Genomic DNA, 15,781 nt, shown 5'->3' on the forward strand with positions numbered 1-15,781 from the left:
TGTACTCCTCCTATATAATACTGCTGGTCCCCAGTCCCCACAATAAAGCAGTGTGAGCACAGATATATGCAGCACACTGAGCACAGATATGGAGCGTTTTTCAGGCAGAGAACGGATAAAACTGGTGGTCACTGATCTGCAAAACTCTGCACTGTACTCCTCCTATATAATACAGCTGCTCCCCAGTCCCCACAATTAAGCAATAAGCACAAATATTTGCAGCAACATTAATAAACGGAGAGGACGCCAGCCACGTCCTCTCCCTAACATTTCCAATGCACGAGTGAAAATGGCGACGCGCGGCTCCTTATATAGAATCCGAATCTCGCGAGAATCCAACAGCGGGATGATGACGTTCGGGCGCGCTCGGGTTAACCGAGCCATACGGGAGAATCCGAGTATGTCTCGGACCCGTGTAAAATGGGTGAAGTTCGGGGGGGTTCGGCTTCCGAGGAACCGAACCCGCTCATCACTAATACAAGGTCATGCACTGAGACTGGAGGGAGGTAGGTTCAGGGGAAATTTGAGGAAAAATTACTTCACAGAAAGGGTAGTGGACAAATGGAATAGCCTCACATCAGAGGTGGTAAGCTAAGACAGTAGAGCAGTTTAAACATGCATGGGATAGACATAAGGATATCCTTACAAAGAAATAAGGATCAAATAAGGTTTAAGATAAAAATATGGTAAAATAAAAAAAAAAGGGTCAGACTAGATGGGACAAGTGGTTCTTATCTGCCATCAAATTCTATGTTTCTATAAACCTCTGTGATGGTTTGCCACGCCCCCACTGGAGCCTGGCCACACCCTTAAGAATGGGCCTCTACAACTGCATTCCTCCGGTGGGCCCTTCATGTCTCAGTCCAATACTGGGCACCGCTGCTCTATGCCTGAATCGCATCACCATACTTTTGTATTGTGCGTGCGATTCATGAAGGAACAGAAAGCCCAACTTTCTTCTTTTCCATGGAGTTCAGGTTTGCCATCTTAGGATGGTGCAAGCTGAACAATGATACGGAGACAACAGGGAAGCTCAAAACTTCCCTACTCTCTGCCCCGCACCCATGCTGACTCCGCCAACCCTGATCTCCCAGCATCATCTGCAGCCTCCCAGGAGGTCAGCCGGCCGCGCATGCACAGAGGGACCGCCGACTGACTCCACGCATTACAGAGGGGACTACCTGGAGAAGACCTCACCACGGGGCCCTAGATACCAGATCGCAGCGCTGGAGAGGTGAGTATCAGAATCAGTTTATTGCCAAGTATATCACTACATAATACACAATACACAAGGAATTGGTTTCCGATAGCTACAGCTCCCATACAGCATATGATATACAACAAAAAACATAGAGGAAGAATAACATGTGATGTATGACTAGAATACACAAGTAGAGATCCGAATATGAGAGTAATGCTAAGCGAATGTCGAGTTTGATTGCTTGAGGAAAGAAGCTGTTCCTGTGTCCTGTATACATGAATTGCTACTTATCTAAGCTATACAGCGCATCTAACTGATGCAATGTATAGTGATAAGTAACTATTCAGTTTTCACTTTCTACATGAATAGACCCCTTAGTATCTATAAAGAAAGTATTTATAAAATATCGATTTTAAAACCACGTCGATGCCAGTTGGTTTCTAAGCAACTGTCTCACTGATAAACCAAAGTGGATCTGTGCAGGCTTTAATTAAAAAAAAAAGTGAAAAATAATCGCAAAAGTGTAAAATAGAGAATGGAATCCTCGCTATTTTTCACCTAACCAGCCGGTCAGTGGGAATTGTCCTTTTTCAGAACCCCATAGGTAATGCCAGGTCATTCGCGGTCAATTTATCTACAATCAAAAGCCCGATGGTCAAAATACAGACAACCATTGACCAGCGGTCAAAATCCTGACATGGTCAAAATACCGCCATTTAAAATACAGACAAGGTCAGAATACCAACATTTAACATGTCAAAAGGTCGACATGAGTTTTTCATGAGTTTTTTAATTGAAACCGATTTGTTCATACTTTACCATCCCAGTGGACCTGGAGGGAGAATATAATTGTGTGCAAAGTGCATCGAGGCACCATGCCCAAAGAATGGTGAGGCATCGTGCCCGAAGCATGGTGAGCACAGCGAACCATGCGAGGGTATGCGGTACACTTATACGGTGTCCATGTCGACTATGTCGATATACACAACCAAAAAAAATGGGGGAAAAATCATCCTCTTGACGACGGTGCTGCTGCTCCATCAATCCCACACCTAGCTAGCAGGGTTCCACGGCGATGCCCCGAACTGCAACCGGTTCAAGGAAGACAGGTAAGGGAGATAGGTAGACAGTCATCTAGTCAACATGCATTAGATCGACAAAAGGTCGACAGGTTCAAAAGGTCAACAAGAAAATGGTAGATAAATTATTTTTTGTTATTTTGTCCCAAATGTAGTATCTTTCCTGTTACCTGACCACCAATGTGTAGAAATTTATACCTTCGTGGGCTCGCTTCGTTCGCCATGCTTCGGGCATGGTGGCTCGCTTTGTTATTTTCCCAATAGATGTTCACGTGGTTAGTAAATAAATAGAGATGTGTGGCAGGCACTTTTCGTGTTTTGGTTTTGGTTCTAAGTCCCCGCTCGTGTTTTGGTTTTGGCTTGGTTTTGCTAAAAGCACCCTTTTGTGTTTTGGTTTTAGATCTGGATGATTTAAAAAAAAAACATAAAAACAGCTAAAATCACATAATTTTGGGGTAATTTTGATCCTACGGTATTATTAACCTCAATAACATTAATTTCCACTCATTTCCAGTCTATTCTGAACACCTCACAATATTGTTTTTAGGCCAAAAGGTTGCACCGAGGTGGCTGTATGACTAAGCTAAGCGACACAAGTGTGCAGCACAAACACCTGGCCCATCTAGGAGTAGCACTGCAGTGGCAGACAGAGGATGGCAGATTTAAAAAATAGGCCCCAAACAGCACATGATGCAAAGAAGAAAAAGAGGTGCAATGAGGTAGCTGGATGACTAAGCTAAGCGACACAAGTGTGCGGCACAAACACCTGGCCCATCTAGGAGTGGCACTGCAGTTGCAGACAGGATGGCACTTAAAAAAAACTAGGCCCCAAACAGCACATCATGCAAAGAAGAAAAAGAGGTGCAGTGAGGTAGCTGTATGACTAAGGTAAGCGACACAAACAATTGGCCCATCTAGGAGTGGCACTGCAGTGTCAGACAGGAGGGCAGATATAAAAAAAAAAAGGCCCCAAAAAGCACATCATGCAAAGATGAAAAAGAGGTGCAATGAGGTGACTAAGCTAAGCGACACAAGTGTGCGGCACAAACAACATGGGATGTGCTGGAATTTGCCCAGATGTAATACACGCACAATATTGGTGGCACAGGATAGCGTACCCCTAAACCAAACACACACACGGCAAAGCTTGTCAAATTAATTTGGATAATAATAACCCTTTTATTTGAAGCTATTATAATAATATGCAGCACAGGTGAGCTTACCCCTACACCACACAGGGCAAACCCTGTAATATTTATTTGGAAAATAATATAAGTAATGTATGTAACCCTTTTATTTGGAGTAAATAATATATAGCAGAGGACACCACCACTGGACTTATGGCAGCACAACACAGCACCCTATACAGCAGCACTGGACATATGGCAGCAGAGGACACCACTGTGACTGGTCACTGGACTGACTGATGCACAGGACACTACCACTGGTCTGATGCAGGACAACACAGTAACACTATAAGGGACTTATTATACAGCAGCACTGGACATATGGCAGCAGAGGACACCACTGTGACTGGTCACTGGACTGACTGATGCACAGGACACTAGCACTGGTCTGATGCAGGACAACACTGCAAGGGACTTATTATACAGCAGCACTGGACATATGGCAGCAGAGGACACCACTGTGACTGGTCACTGGACTGACTGATGCACAGTATACTACCACTGGTCTGATGCAGGACAACACAGCAACACTGTAAGGGACTTATTATACAGCATCACTGGACATATGGCAGCAGAGGACACCACCACTGTGACTGGACTGATGCAGCTCAATACACCACCACTGAACTGATGCAGCACAACACAGCACCCTATACAGCAGCACTGGACATATGGCAGCAGAGGACACAACCACTGTGACTGGACAGATGCAGCACAAGACATGGATGCTGAGGACACTGAGAGAACGGAGACATGTCCTCTCTCTACACTCTCCAATGCCGGAGTGAAAATGGCAGCGACGCGCAGCTCCTTATATGGAATCCAAACCCTGCGAGAATCCAACAGCGGGATGATGACGTTTTGCCTTGTTCTGGTTTCCGAGTCAGGCAGGAAAACCCGAGCCTGACTCGGGACGGGCTCGGAGCATGAAGTCCGGTAGGGTTCGGTTCTCTGTGAACCAAACCCGCTCATCTCTATAAATAAAGCAGTTTCTAAATTTTGGACAAAATAACCCAAAAAACATGCGTCGACCATTTGTGTGCCGACCATTTTCATTTCAACCTTTTGAACTTGTCAACCGTAAGCACTGTTGACCTTTCATCTGTTGACCTTTTGTATCGCTCGATCATATCTAGTTGACCTATGCATTGTAGGTCTATCATCCAGAAACCATTGAAACCAAAGCTGGCAAGGACCCTAGACAAGTACGGCGGTAAATGCAATCTGTCAATTGCTTTCTGTGTATATATAGAGTAATTACAAAGATTCAGCTCAGCCATATGATTAGCTAAGATGTTGAATACTTGTCTCGTATTATCAGGGGTCTCCTGCCCAGGGTCGGACTGGCCCACAGGGGTACCAGGGAAACCACCGGTAGGCCCCACTGCCTGGGGGCCCACTCCTTCCTCTAGGGATCAGGTTCCAGGCTGTGCACTTGTATTATACATGGTAGATATGTTGCATTACACTGCACTAAACTATTGTGTATTTCAAGCCTCTGTGGAGGCTGGCCACACCCCCTTTATAGGCTGGCACACCACTAAGTATGGGCCCCTATCACTGCATTCCTCCGGTGGGCCCTTCATGCCCCAGTCCAACACTGCTCCTGCCTGTCGAAGGCACAGCCTGAGTGAACTTGATTATCAAAAATAAGTGTTACTCAAAAACTATATTGAGTGTTATCAGTTTAGCAAAAATGTTAAGTAAGGAATTGAATAATAATTGTCCCTATGGGTTTGATTATGAATGAGATGCAATTGCGATATTCTAGTAAATGTTCAATGTTTTTTTCACTGTGCATGCATCAAAGTTATCCATTCCAAGCGTGTATGCGTACCAGTCCATGTGCTCCGATTGGCTCGCGGGCCGCGGCCGCTGTCACATGTGAAATACGTCCTGCTGCCGGTGCACTAGCTGTAACTCTGGCAACCCGGCGCTACCCACACCACTGCAACCCGGGCCCAGAAGCCATTACTGCTGTGAAGACCAGAGGGTGAGGAGGAGCCGCACTGTCCTCTCGGGTCCTCACCTTTTCCCTTTGTGACTGGTGCTGTGCTTCTGCTGCAGTTTTGCCATGCCCAGGTACGTAAATCGTAATTAGTACTATATCAGCCTCTCCCTCTCTATGACTCCCTATCACTTACTCCCATTCACCCTCTTCCTGTCACCCTCTAACTCTCCCTGTCACCCTCTAAACCTCCCCGTCACCCTCGCCCTATCATCCTCTCTGTAACATCTATCCACAGCTCCGCCCACATCTGCATCCTGCCTAACCCCCGTGGGGCCCTTCCCATTTTGTCAGTTCCGGGCCCCATAATTTCTGATGGCAGCCCTGATTGTGGGTGTGACACATAACTGGTTGCAAACTGAAGATGCAGAACAGCTTACATTGAAGACCATACTCTGATGGAGTTTCTGTACCTAGCATGGGGTAGGTACAAGTTTTTGATGGTGCGTTAGATGGTTATTCCTAAGTAGTGATGTGCGGCGGGCACTTTTCATGTTTTGTGTTTTGGTTCTAATTCCCCGCTTGTGTTTTGGTTTTGGTTTTGGATCTGGATGATTTTTGAAAATAACATAAAAACAGCTAAAATCACAGAATTTGGGGGTAATTTTGATCCTACGGTATTATTAATCTCAATAACATTGTTTCTCTGACGTCCTAGTGGATGCTGGGAACTCCGTAAGGACCATGGGGAATAGCGGCTCCGCAGGAGACTGGGCACAAAAGTAAAGCTTTAGGACTACCTGGTGTGCACTGGCTCCTCCCCCTATGACCCTCCTCCAAGCCTCAGTTAGATTTTTGTGCCCGACCGAGAAGTGTGCACACTAGGGGCTCTCCTGAGCTTCTTAGTGAAAGTTTAGTTTTAGGTTTTTTATTTTCAGTGAGACCTGCTGGCAACAGGCTCACTGCATCGAGGGACTAAGGGGAGAAGAAGCGAACTCACCTGCGTGCAGAGTGGATTGGGCTTCTTAGGCTACTGGACACCATTAGCTCCAGAGGGACCGAACACAGGCCCAGCCTCGGAGTCCGGTCCCAGAGCCGCGCCGCCGGCCCCCTTACAGAGCCAGAAGCAAGAAGAGGTCCGGAAAATCGGCGGCAGAAGACATCCTGTCTTCACCAAGGTAGCGCACAGCACTGCAGCTGTGCGCCATTGCTCCTCAGCACACTTCACACTTTGGTCACTGAGGGTGCAGGGCGCTAGGGGGGGCGCCCTGAGCAGCAATAAAAACACCTTGGCTGGCGAAAATACATCACATATAGCCCCCAGGGCTATATGGATGAATTTTAACCCCTGCCAGATTCCACAGAAAAACGGGAGAAAAGGCCGCCGAGAAGGGGGCGGAGCCTATCTCCTCAGCACACTGGCGCCATTTTCTCTCACAGCTCCGTTGGAGGGAAGCTCCCTGGCTCTCCCCTGCAATTACTACACTACAGAAAGGGGTTAAAAAAGAGAGGGGGGCACTAATTAGGCGCAGTATAACAATACAGCAGCTATAAGGGGAAAAACACTTATATAAGGTTATCCCTATATATATATATATAGCGCTCTGGTGTGTGCTGGCATACTCTCCCTCTGTCTCCCCAAAGGGCTAGTGGGGTCCTGTCCTCTATCAGAGCATTCCCTGTGTGTGTGCTGTGTGTCGGTACGTTGTGTCGACATGTATGAGGAGGAAAATGATGTGGAGGCGGAGACATTGCCTGTAACAGAGATGTCACCCCCTAGGGAGTCGACACCTGAGTGGATGAGCTTATGGAAGGAATATGTGACAGTGTCAGCTCTTTACAAAAGATTGATGACATGAGACAGCCGGCGACTCAGCCTGTGCCTGTCCAGGTGTCTCAAAAGCCATCAGGGGCTCTAAAACGCCCGTTACCGCAGATGGCAGATACAGACGCCGACACGGATACTGACTCCAGTGTCGACGATTAAGAGACGAATGTGACTTCCAGTAGGGCCACACGTTACATGATTGAGGCTATGGAAAATGTTTTTACACATTTCTGATAATACCAGTACCACTAAAAAGGGTATTATGGCCCTCATTCCGAGTTGGTCGCTAAGAGTCTTCGCAACGCAAATGTACGAAATGTAAGTATCTGCGCATGCGCAAATGCGTGATTACGCATGCGCGAGTACATACGTACGACAACTGTGCAAAATTACTCAGAAAAAAAAAGCCGTAACTGGCAAACGAAAACGAGGAGTGGCGTGGGCGTGGCGGAGGCGAGACTTCGCAATGCTCCGACATGGGCGTGAAAGTGGGCGTACAGTGTGGGAGTATGCAACTCGCAATGGGCGTGTTTTTCGCAAATAAACATTGTCGCTGTTAAAACTAACATAGGAAACCGTAGCAACATTCACGCAGCAGCCGAGTAGGTCTGCAGTTACTCTACATTTGCGAAGTACTGGTACAAGTGTGTATGCAGTAATTAGCAGTTAATTGGATAGCACATTCATCTGATGTCCAATTACTTGTTAATTAATGAGCAGATGAAAGTTACCAACCAGCAATTGTCTGAACACACATTACATGTTTATTCTACTCACATATAAATCTCACACACTGCCAAATAAGGGTGTGATTTTTGTTGAAGTTGTTGTGTAAGCATTTTGTAAACTTGATTTAATGTGTGTAAGACTCCCAAATACAAACAAGTGAAAATATTTGTGAAAGTGTTTGAAATCTGCAACTTTTTTGACAAATAAACCAACACCCACATAATGCAGCATACACTTTAATTTAGTCTTAAAAGTCACAATAATATTTGATTATAATATCTGACAATGTTTGAAATGATGTCCTGTTGACCATAGATATTTATAAAAAGCGTCGTGTCTGTTTACTTAATATGGACATTAAAGTGTGGTGCAAAGCATACCTTTTTTTGGTGTTTTTACCAATTTTTAAGGAGAATTTGCAGATTGGTCTACAAGTGTCTATATGCTGACCTAATCTTTCTGGAACTGCATTACCTTGAAGAAACTGCTCAAATTTTTTAAATATCTTTTTTATTACTATAATAATATTTCACAACATTTAAACAACATGGCTCCACGTGAGTCGCACAGGCAGAGATGGACCAAGCAGCAAGCAGATGGCACTGACAATCATTAGATAGCAGAACTCAGTACTCTGCAAAATTCTGCTTCTGACAAAAGTATATTTTTTAAGCATAAATAAAACATGACACACCCTGCCACACACAAATTTTAAACCAAATGAGAAAGAATTAGGATCCACCACACAAACACAACAATACATAGCACACTAGTAAGAGGAAGATGGCTCTGGTGTTTATACACATAAACTCACAGGCTACAATACATCCAAACAGAAAGAATACATTTCACTAAGAGGGAGTTATCCATTCTGGCCACACAAGCCAACTCCAAAAATACATAGAGGCAACATCAAAAACATGGGTGCTGCCCATCTGGAGAGACATCATTTTCTTCTTTTTCTCCCCGCCTGAGGCTGTTCTTCTTTGGAAGGTCTGCGGAGCGACCTTCGTTGGGCCTGCCCAGTGGGCTGTTCTTCCTGGGCAGGGGCAGGGGAGGGAGCCGATGTGGGTGGCTCTCTGCCACTGTGGGCAAGGGAGACAGCGATGGCCTGGAGCCCTTGCAAGATGTTATTTGCAAGGCTTTGGAATGAGGAGGCAAGTTGTTCTTGGCCCTGCCTGATCTCTGCCAGACCTTGGCAGAGTTGAGCAACACCTTGCTCAACACAGGTTCGGTGCTCAGTGAGCCGGACAGCTATCTGGCTTACCTCCCGGATGACCCCGTCTTGAAACCGATTTAGGCTCTCACCATACCTAGCGATTTCAAGCAGGATCTCCGGGATAGCAGAGGGTTGGGTGGGGGGGCCAGTAGGAACCTGCAGAGGTGGGATTTGTTGGCCCACACTGCCAGACTCACTAGGTCCCTCCACCTCAGCCTCAACCACATAACCGTCCTGTGACTCAAACGGATCACCCCCCTGTGCTGTGTTTTGTGGCAAGCAAATAGAAGAATGTGTGGGAAAAAAGTTGGATACAAAATTAGTTTATTATTATAAATACTGTCAAAATTACAGACAACTAAATGTGTAAACTTACCTTCCAAGTCATGTCCCGTCAGGATCTCAGGCAGGTCCGTGTCCATATGAGACACCCCTTGGCCCTCCTCATAACTGACACAGGGCATCGCCATCTCCTCCAAGTCAGTATACTCCACAGCGACAGGTGCTCCTCCACCTGTAGCCCTTGAGGCATTCCACTCCGCAGCCCTCTTTGCCTTCAGGCGGGATTTGAAGTCGGCCCACCTACATATGTATTGTGAAAGAGGGACAAAGTAGAGTCTTATTATTTGTCTAAGCTAATATATAGGACACGTGTTCTGCTTGTGTTTGCTAGACATAACATCACATGTAACTACATTTTTTAGTCAACTTATCACTGAAAAATGACTGTCAATATGCACTTACCGTCGTCTCACTTCCTGTGATGTTCTGACGACAGAGCCAACTTCATTCACAGATTTTGTGATGTCTCTCCAGATGCGATCTTTTGAAGCCGCCCCCATGTTTTTTGGCCCTCTATGGATTTTGGACATGGCCTGCGTGACCAAGACACGCAACTCCCTCTTAGTGAATGCAGGCTGTCTTTTCTTCCGTCTGGAGGTAGCCTGTGAGGTTTCTTCTTGTTGGTCATCACCATCTTCCTCCTCACTAGCAGCTTCTGTCTGTTGTGTTTGTGTGGCTAAAGCCAATTCTCCCTCAGTTTGGTCACTATGTGTGTGTGGCAGGGTATCCCCAGTCAATTGTTGTGGTTCAGAAGCAGACATTTGCAGAGTACTAGGTCCTGCCTCTTCAACATCCGCAGAGGCGTATTCCAACATGCGCCTTTGGCAATCTAGGCGTCTTTTCCGCAATGCCATCTCCTGCTCTGCAATGCGGTCCATCTCTGCTGCGATTTGCTCACGAGAAGCCATGTTTGTGATGACGTGTGTACGCCGAGGTGTGTGCTTATATACCTACGTGCGTAGCGTTAATTCACACAGGTGTACACTGTTAATCTGGTTAATGATTGCACTGCTTATTTAAGGGCCTACTTTGCACGCTGTGAGTGTAGGTAGTTTGGAGTTTCTTTCACTTGAGTTTGTTGGCTTGTGCGTGAAGGTGCTATAGGAATTTTCAGAGTGAGTAATTGTCAAGCATACATTTGTCCTTTCGTTTGCGTTTAGAATATAGTCAGTGTAGCATTTTGTCTGCGAATTTTCGTTTGTGAGTATTCTGGAATTCGTCTTGATGTTCATTTTTTGATTTAAAAGTGTTAATTTTATGTTGATTGTTTGTTATTCTTTTTTACACATATATATTTTGCTAGTCCATTTTTGCAAATAAACCTGTGCTTCATTGCTTTTACTGACATTTTTGTTCTCTTGTAGGAGAATTGTTTTGGGTGACGTAACCCTAGTCTATTTTGTTTATTTTGTGTGCTATATAACACAAATAGTTCCTTGCTTTATTTTGGATCAGGTAAGTTCCCTGGGCCTGTGTGGGTGCCTGTTTGGTTTATTGGTCTGTATGTTGTTTTTGACTGTCATATTTGCTCTCTTGTAGGAGATTTGTTTTGGGTGACGTAACCCTAGTCTATTTTGTTTATTTTGTGTGCTATATAACACAAATAGTTCCTTGCTTTATTTTGGATCAGGTAAGTTCCCTGGGCCTGTGTGGGTGCCTGTTTGGTTTATTGGTCTGTATGTTGTTTTTGACTGTCATATTTGCTCTCTTGTAGGAGATTTGTTTTGGGTGACGTAACCCTAGTCTATTTTGTTTATTTTGTGTGCTATATAACACAAATAGTTCCTTGCTTTATTTTGGATCAGGTAAGTTCCCTGGGCCTGTGTGGGTGCCTGTTTGGTTTATTGGTCTGTATGTTGTTTTTGACTGTCATATTTGCTCTCTTGTAGGAGATTTGTTTTGGGTGACGTAACCCTAGTCTATTTTGTTTATTTTGTGTGCTATATAACACAAATAGTTCCTTGCTTTATTTTGGATCAGGTAAGTTCCCTGGGCCTGTGTTGGTGCCTGTTTGTGTTTGTTCAAAGTGTTTTGATTATGTTTGTTTTCCATCTTGATAATAAATGTTATGTTTTTTACCGGGATTGATCAGCAAAGTAGTGTTGTTCTTGGCTGGACTAGCTACTAAAGGGCTAACTTTTTGTTTGTTTTATTTAAATGTTTTTAACCAATTATTCATAATTTTGTAGTAGGTGTTTGTGATGTGTTTGATGTTCTGTTTTTTTAAATAATAGTATTTTTAACAATTACAATTTAACATATGTAGCTTTCATTATAAAAATAATGTTGTTTTTCTTTTTTTTTATAATATTCTTTTTGGTCCTGAATTGAACCCAGAAAAAATGTCTTACGCTCCTGCAGTAAGTTGACACCCCCTTTTTTTACAAATTTTTTGCTTGCATATTTTTTGGACTTTGTTTTTGTCTTATTCAACTTTTTTTTAATTTTTTTATAAAAGTGTGTGATGTCTATATTTATCGCAGCAGAAGCCCTACCTCCCCAACCCACGCCAGCACTCCCACCCCAACCGCCAGCCCCACAACCACAACCGGCTCCTCATCAACCAAGGCAACGGAGGCGTGCTAGGCCACCAATTTTCCGACCCCGTGTCCTACTTTTTGGGATGCCAGATGATGTGGTTGTACGTAGATACAGGCTGCCACCACATCTAATCCTAGACACTCTCTCCATAATAGAGAGTGATCTGGAGTCTGAAATTCGGTATCCTACAGCAATACCACCATTGACACAATTCCTTGCTGTGTTACATTTTTTGGCAACAGGGTCTTACCAGCATGTGGTTGGAGACCTGGTTGGCATGTCGCAGGGCCAGTTCAGTAAGGTCCTGCGGCGTGTCTGCCAGGCTTTCCTCAAGCGTGTGAAGCAATTTATTGCTATGCCTTTGGATGTTGGTGCCCTAGATGTGGTGAAGCGGCAATTTGCGGAAGGTGGTAGTCGCTTCCCACATGTTATTGGGGTTGTGGATGGCACACATGTAGCTATTCAGCCACCAAAACATAATGAAGAAATTTATAGAAACAGGAAACTGTTTCATTCTCTGAATGTAATGGTTGTTTGTGGGCCATCCCTCCAGATCCTTTCCCTGAACGCAAAGTTTACTGGAAGTTCCCATGATGCGTATGTCATTAGACAATCAGGGATATGGCACAGATTAAGATCAAGTCAACGAGCAGACATGTGGTTATTGGGTGAGTTGTTGCACATATTTCTTACAATTTAATTTTTTTTTTACAAAATTTAATATTTCTAATTTTGGTTTTTCCTCAAACAGGAGACCGTGGATATCCTTGCACCCCCTGGCTCATGACTCCTTACCGTAATCCCAGGCCAGGACCACAGACGGCATTTAACTCCGCGCTTACTGCCACTAGGCAGCTGGTGGAGCGCACAATTGGGGTCCTTAAAGGGCGGTTTCGTGTGCTCCACCGCACTGGTGGCGACATCATGTATTCGCCGGAGATGGCAAGTAAACTAGTGGTTCTGTGCGCAATACTACACAATATCGCGGTAAGGAGTAGCGTAGAGCTTCCTCAGACAGAGGAATTGCCTGATGAGGAGCCAGGGGTTGTTCGACACTTCGGTGGGGGGAGTGTTACACGGAGGGGGAGCCAAGTCAGGGCAAGCATTGTTGCTGAATATTTCAGGTATAGTGTTTTTATATTATCTTTTTTATCCAAATTAAAATCACAGTATGCTTATGTATTATTTGTAATGTTGACATTTTGTTTGATATTATAAGGTCATTGTGTAATGCTTTTGGTGTGTTGGAATGTGTATTTTTTTTTATACTAAAAATCCGTTAACACGTTAAGCTTTCAATTTTAGATTTGAAATGTAAAAAATGTGATGATGCTAAATAGTGTCCTTATTTGTTTTATATCCTAAAATCCTGATTATTTAAACAAACACACAAACAAATGAAATTGAATGTTGCCCACTTTGTGACTGTCCAGCTGAATGATCACACAAACTGTGGTGAGTACACAGATATTTGTAGGAATTTTTTCCAAACTGTGTGCCTCTGTGTCTGTGTTTGTGGTTTTTTTTTTTTTTGCTAAAAATTTTGCTAATGCGAATGCGTATTTCCGCTCGTGCGAAATAACACTCTGCTCTTCACAGCATTGCAAAGATCAATAAAGTTATTAGAAATGACAACATAGATTTTTGACCAATCACATGCTAACAGACACTATAAATATATGCCCAAATAAGGAAAACGCCATTGCCATGATGCGTGCTGCACCTTTCACCAGGCGGGAGCTCCGCGTCCTGGTTGCGGTGATGGACCGCCGCGTTGGGCGCTTCATCCCAAATCGGGTTAAGCGCGAGGCCTACGCGGAGGTCCGCCGCCTGCTGCGGACTCGCGTCCGCAGCAGGCGGACAATCATCCAACTAGCGCGGAGATGGAGTGATCTCCGCAGGAGGACGCCAGAGCTGTTGGCGGAGATCCGCCAGCAAATACGGGCTATGCATGCACGCAGTAAGTTACATTACATAAGATTCTTAGCAAAAATTTAAGAAATTTACACTAAGTGGTAGGCTAATTGCAACGCTGATTGTCCATTTTTATAACATAGGACAGTGTGTGTGGTTAGGGCAAACAGTACTGACTGCAGCAAAGTGTCACCAAACAAGTGCATGTTTTCCAGAATTAATAACCAAGCAGGAAACTGTACCCAAATACTTGATCAGTGCTGTCTATATAATAAGGTGCCTTGAATAGTTATCTGGTGATGTTGCCTAGACCAATCAATATGACTCAATGGAATAGATTAAGGAATGAGCTTCAAAGTAAAAGTTTTGACTCATTTTGTTTGCTGTGGGCAACATGATGATGTTTTTAAAATGTGTATTTTTAAGAAAAACAAACCACAGTCTTTTACATGGAACAGAACAGTGATTTTTCAAATTGTTTAGTATGTAATTTAACATGCAAAATGAATTTTTTCACAAATATCATTATAGGACGAGAACAACGGCAGACCTCTCAGCCCCCTTCCCAGTCCCCCTCCCCTTCTCACTCCCCCTCCCCTTCTCACTCCCCCTCCCCTTCTCAGTCCTCCTCAGCTTCGCAGTCCCCCTCAGCTTCCCAGTCCCCCTCAGCTTCCCAGTCCCCCTCAGCTTCCCAGGCCCACTCCACTTTCCACTCCCCTTCTCACACCACCTCTCTATCTCTTTCTGTGACCCCTTCTCCTCCTTCCCATACCCCTTCTCCTTCAACTTCAAACTCACCTTCTCAGCCCCCTCACCCTCTATTGGCTTAACTTTCTCTCCGCCCCCCTCGCCCTCTCAATCAGACCCACCCTCTGAAATTACATCCCCAATCCAGCCTCCTTCCCCCATCCAGCCTCCTTCCCCCATCCCTCCTCCTTCCCCAATCCCTCCTCCTTCCCCAATCCCTCCTCCTTCCCCAATCCCTCCTCCTTCCCCCATCCAGCCGCCTTCCCCACCCAGTGAGTGGGCAGAAGAAGCCCCTGCTGAATTAACTGTCAACCATCATGTTGCAGAGGAAAGTAAGTGTTTTAACATGTTCTCCAAAAATGATTACCTACTTACACTTACAATGCCAAAACATGCAGTGTTGTACTGTTGGAATTCTTGTACCAAGGACAAATCTTTGTGTTATTCTTCATGGTCTACATGTTGTATTTACATTTTTGTGAGTGTCATTATATGTACAGTGTTTATGTGTGCAATGTTTTGTGTGTCCACTCTAGGTCGACACTCATTAGGTCGACAGGGTTGCCAGGACAACAGGGTTTATATGTGTTAGGTTTTCAGGGAAACAGTTAGACCTGAGTGGAGTTTAGTATGTTGTTGGTCTTTTACACTTGTGCCTGTGTAGTCTTAATATTTGCACTTACAAATCACATGCTTCACTTTGTTATGCAGCCTAATGACACACTGATTTGTGGTGTGAAAGTTACACTCACAAAATGATTATTGGCTAAAGTCAAACCTGTTTGACCTTATTTAGTAAGGTCAGCTTTCAGGGAGTGTGGGCATGCTAGGATCTGTTGTCCTTCTGAAGATGTTGATATGCAGTGTGATGATGCAGGACCAAACCCATAAAAAAAATCATAAATACACTCCAGATGTAAATGAATGCCAACATGGTGTAACATTGACGAAGATGGTAGTTATCTTTAACATGGGATGTCGCCCATAGCAACCAATAAGATTATACTTTACAATTGGGGAACCACTTCTACAAGATAATATTCTTA

At 44.5% G+C, this 15,781-nt stretch overlaps 1 long non-coding RNA gene across 1 annotated transcript; it reads left to right on the forward strand.

The window, feature by feature from the left end:
• The first annotated feature begins 12,655 nt into the window (after positions 1 to 12,655).
• On the forward strand, positions 12,656 to 14,556 carry LOC134911625 (uncharacterized). The gene is made up of 4 exons (XR_010176719.1): positions 12,656 to 12,742; positions 12,826 to 13,198; positions 13,508 to 13,529; positions 14,520 to 14,556. It is a non-coding gene; the product is annotated as an uncharacterized LOC134911625 (long non-coding RNA).
• Positions 14,557 to 15,781: the final 1,225 nt, after the last annotated feature.

This window comes from Pseudophryne corroboree, chromosome 4, assembly GCF_028390025.1.
Source record: "Pseudophryne corroboree isolate aPseCor3 chromosome 4, aPseCor3.hap2, whole genome shotgun sequence".
Lineage (NCBI taxonomy): Eukaryota > Metazoa > Chordata > Amphibia > Anura > Myobatrachidae > Pseudophryne > Pseudophryne corroboree.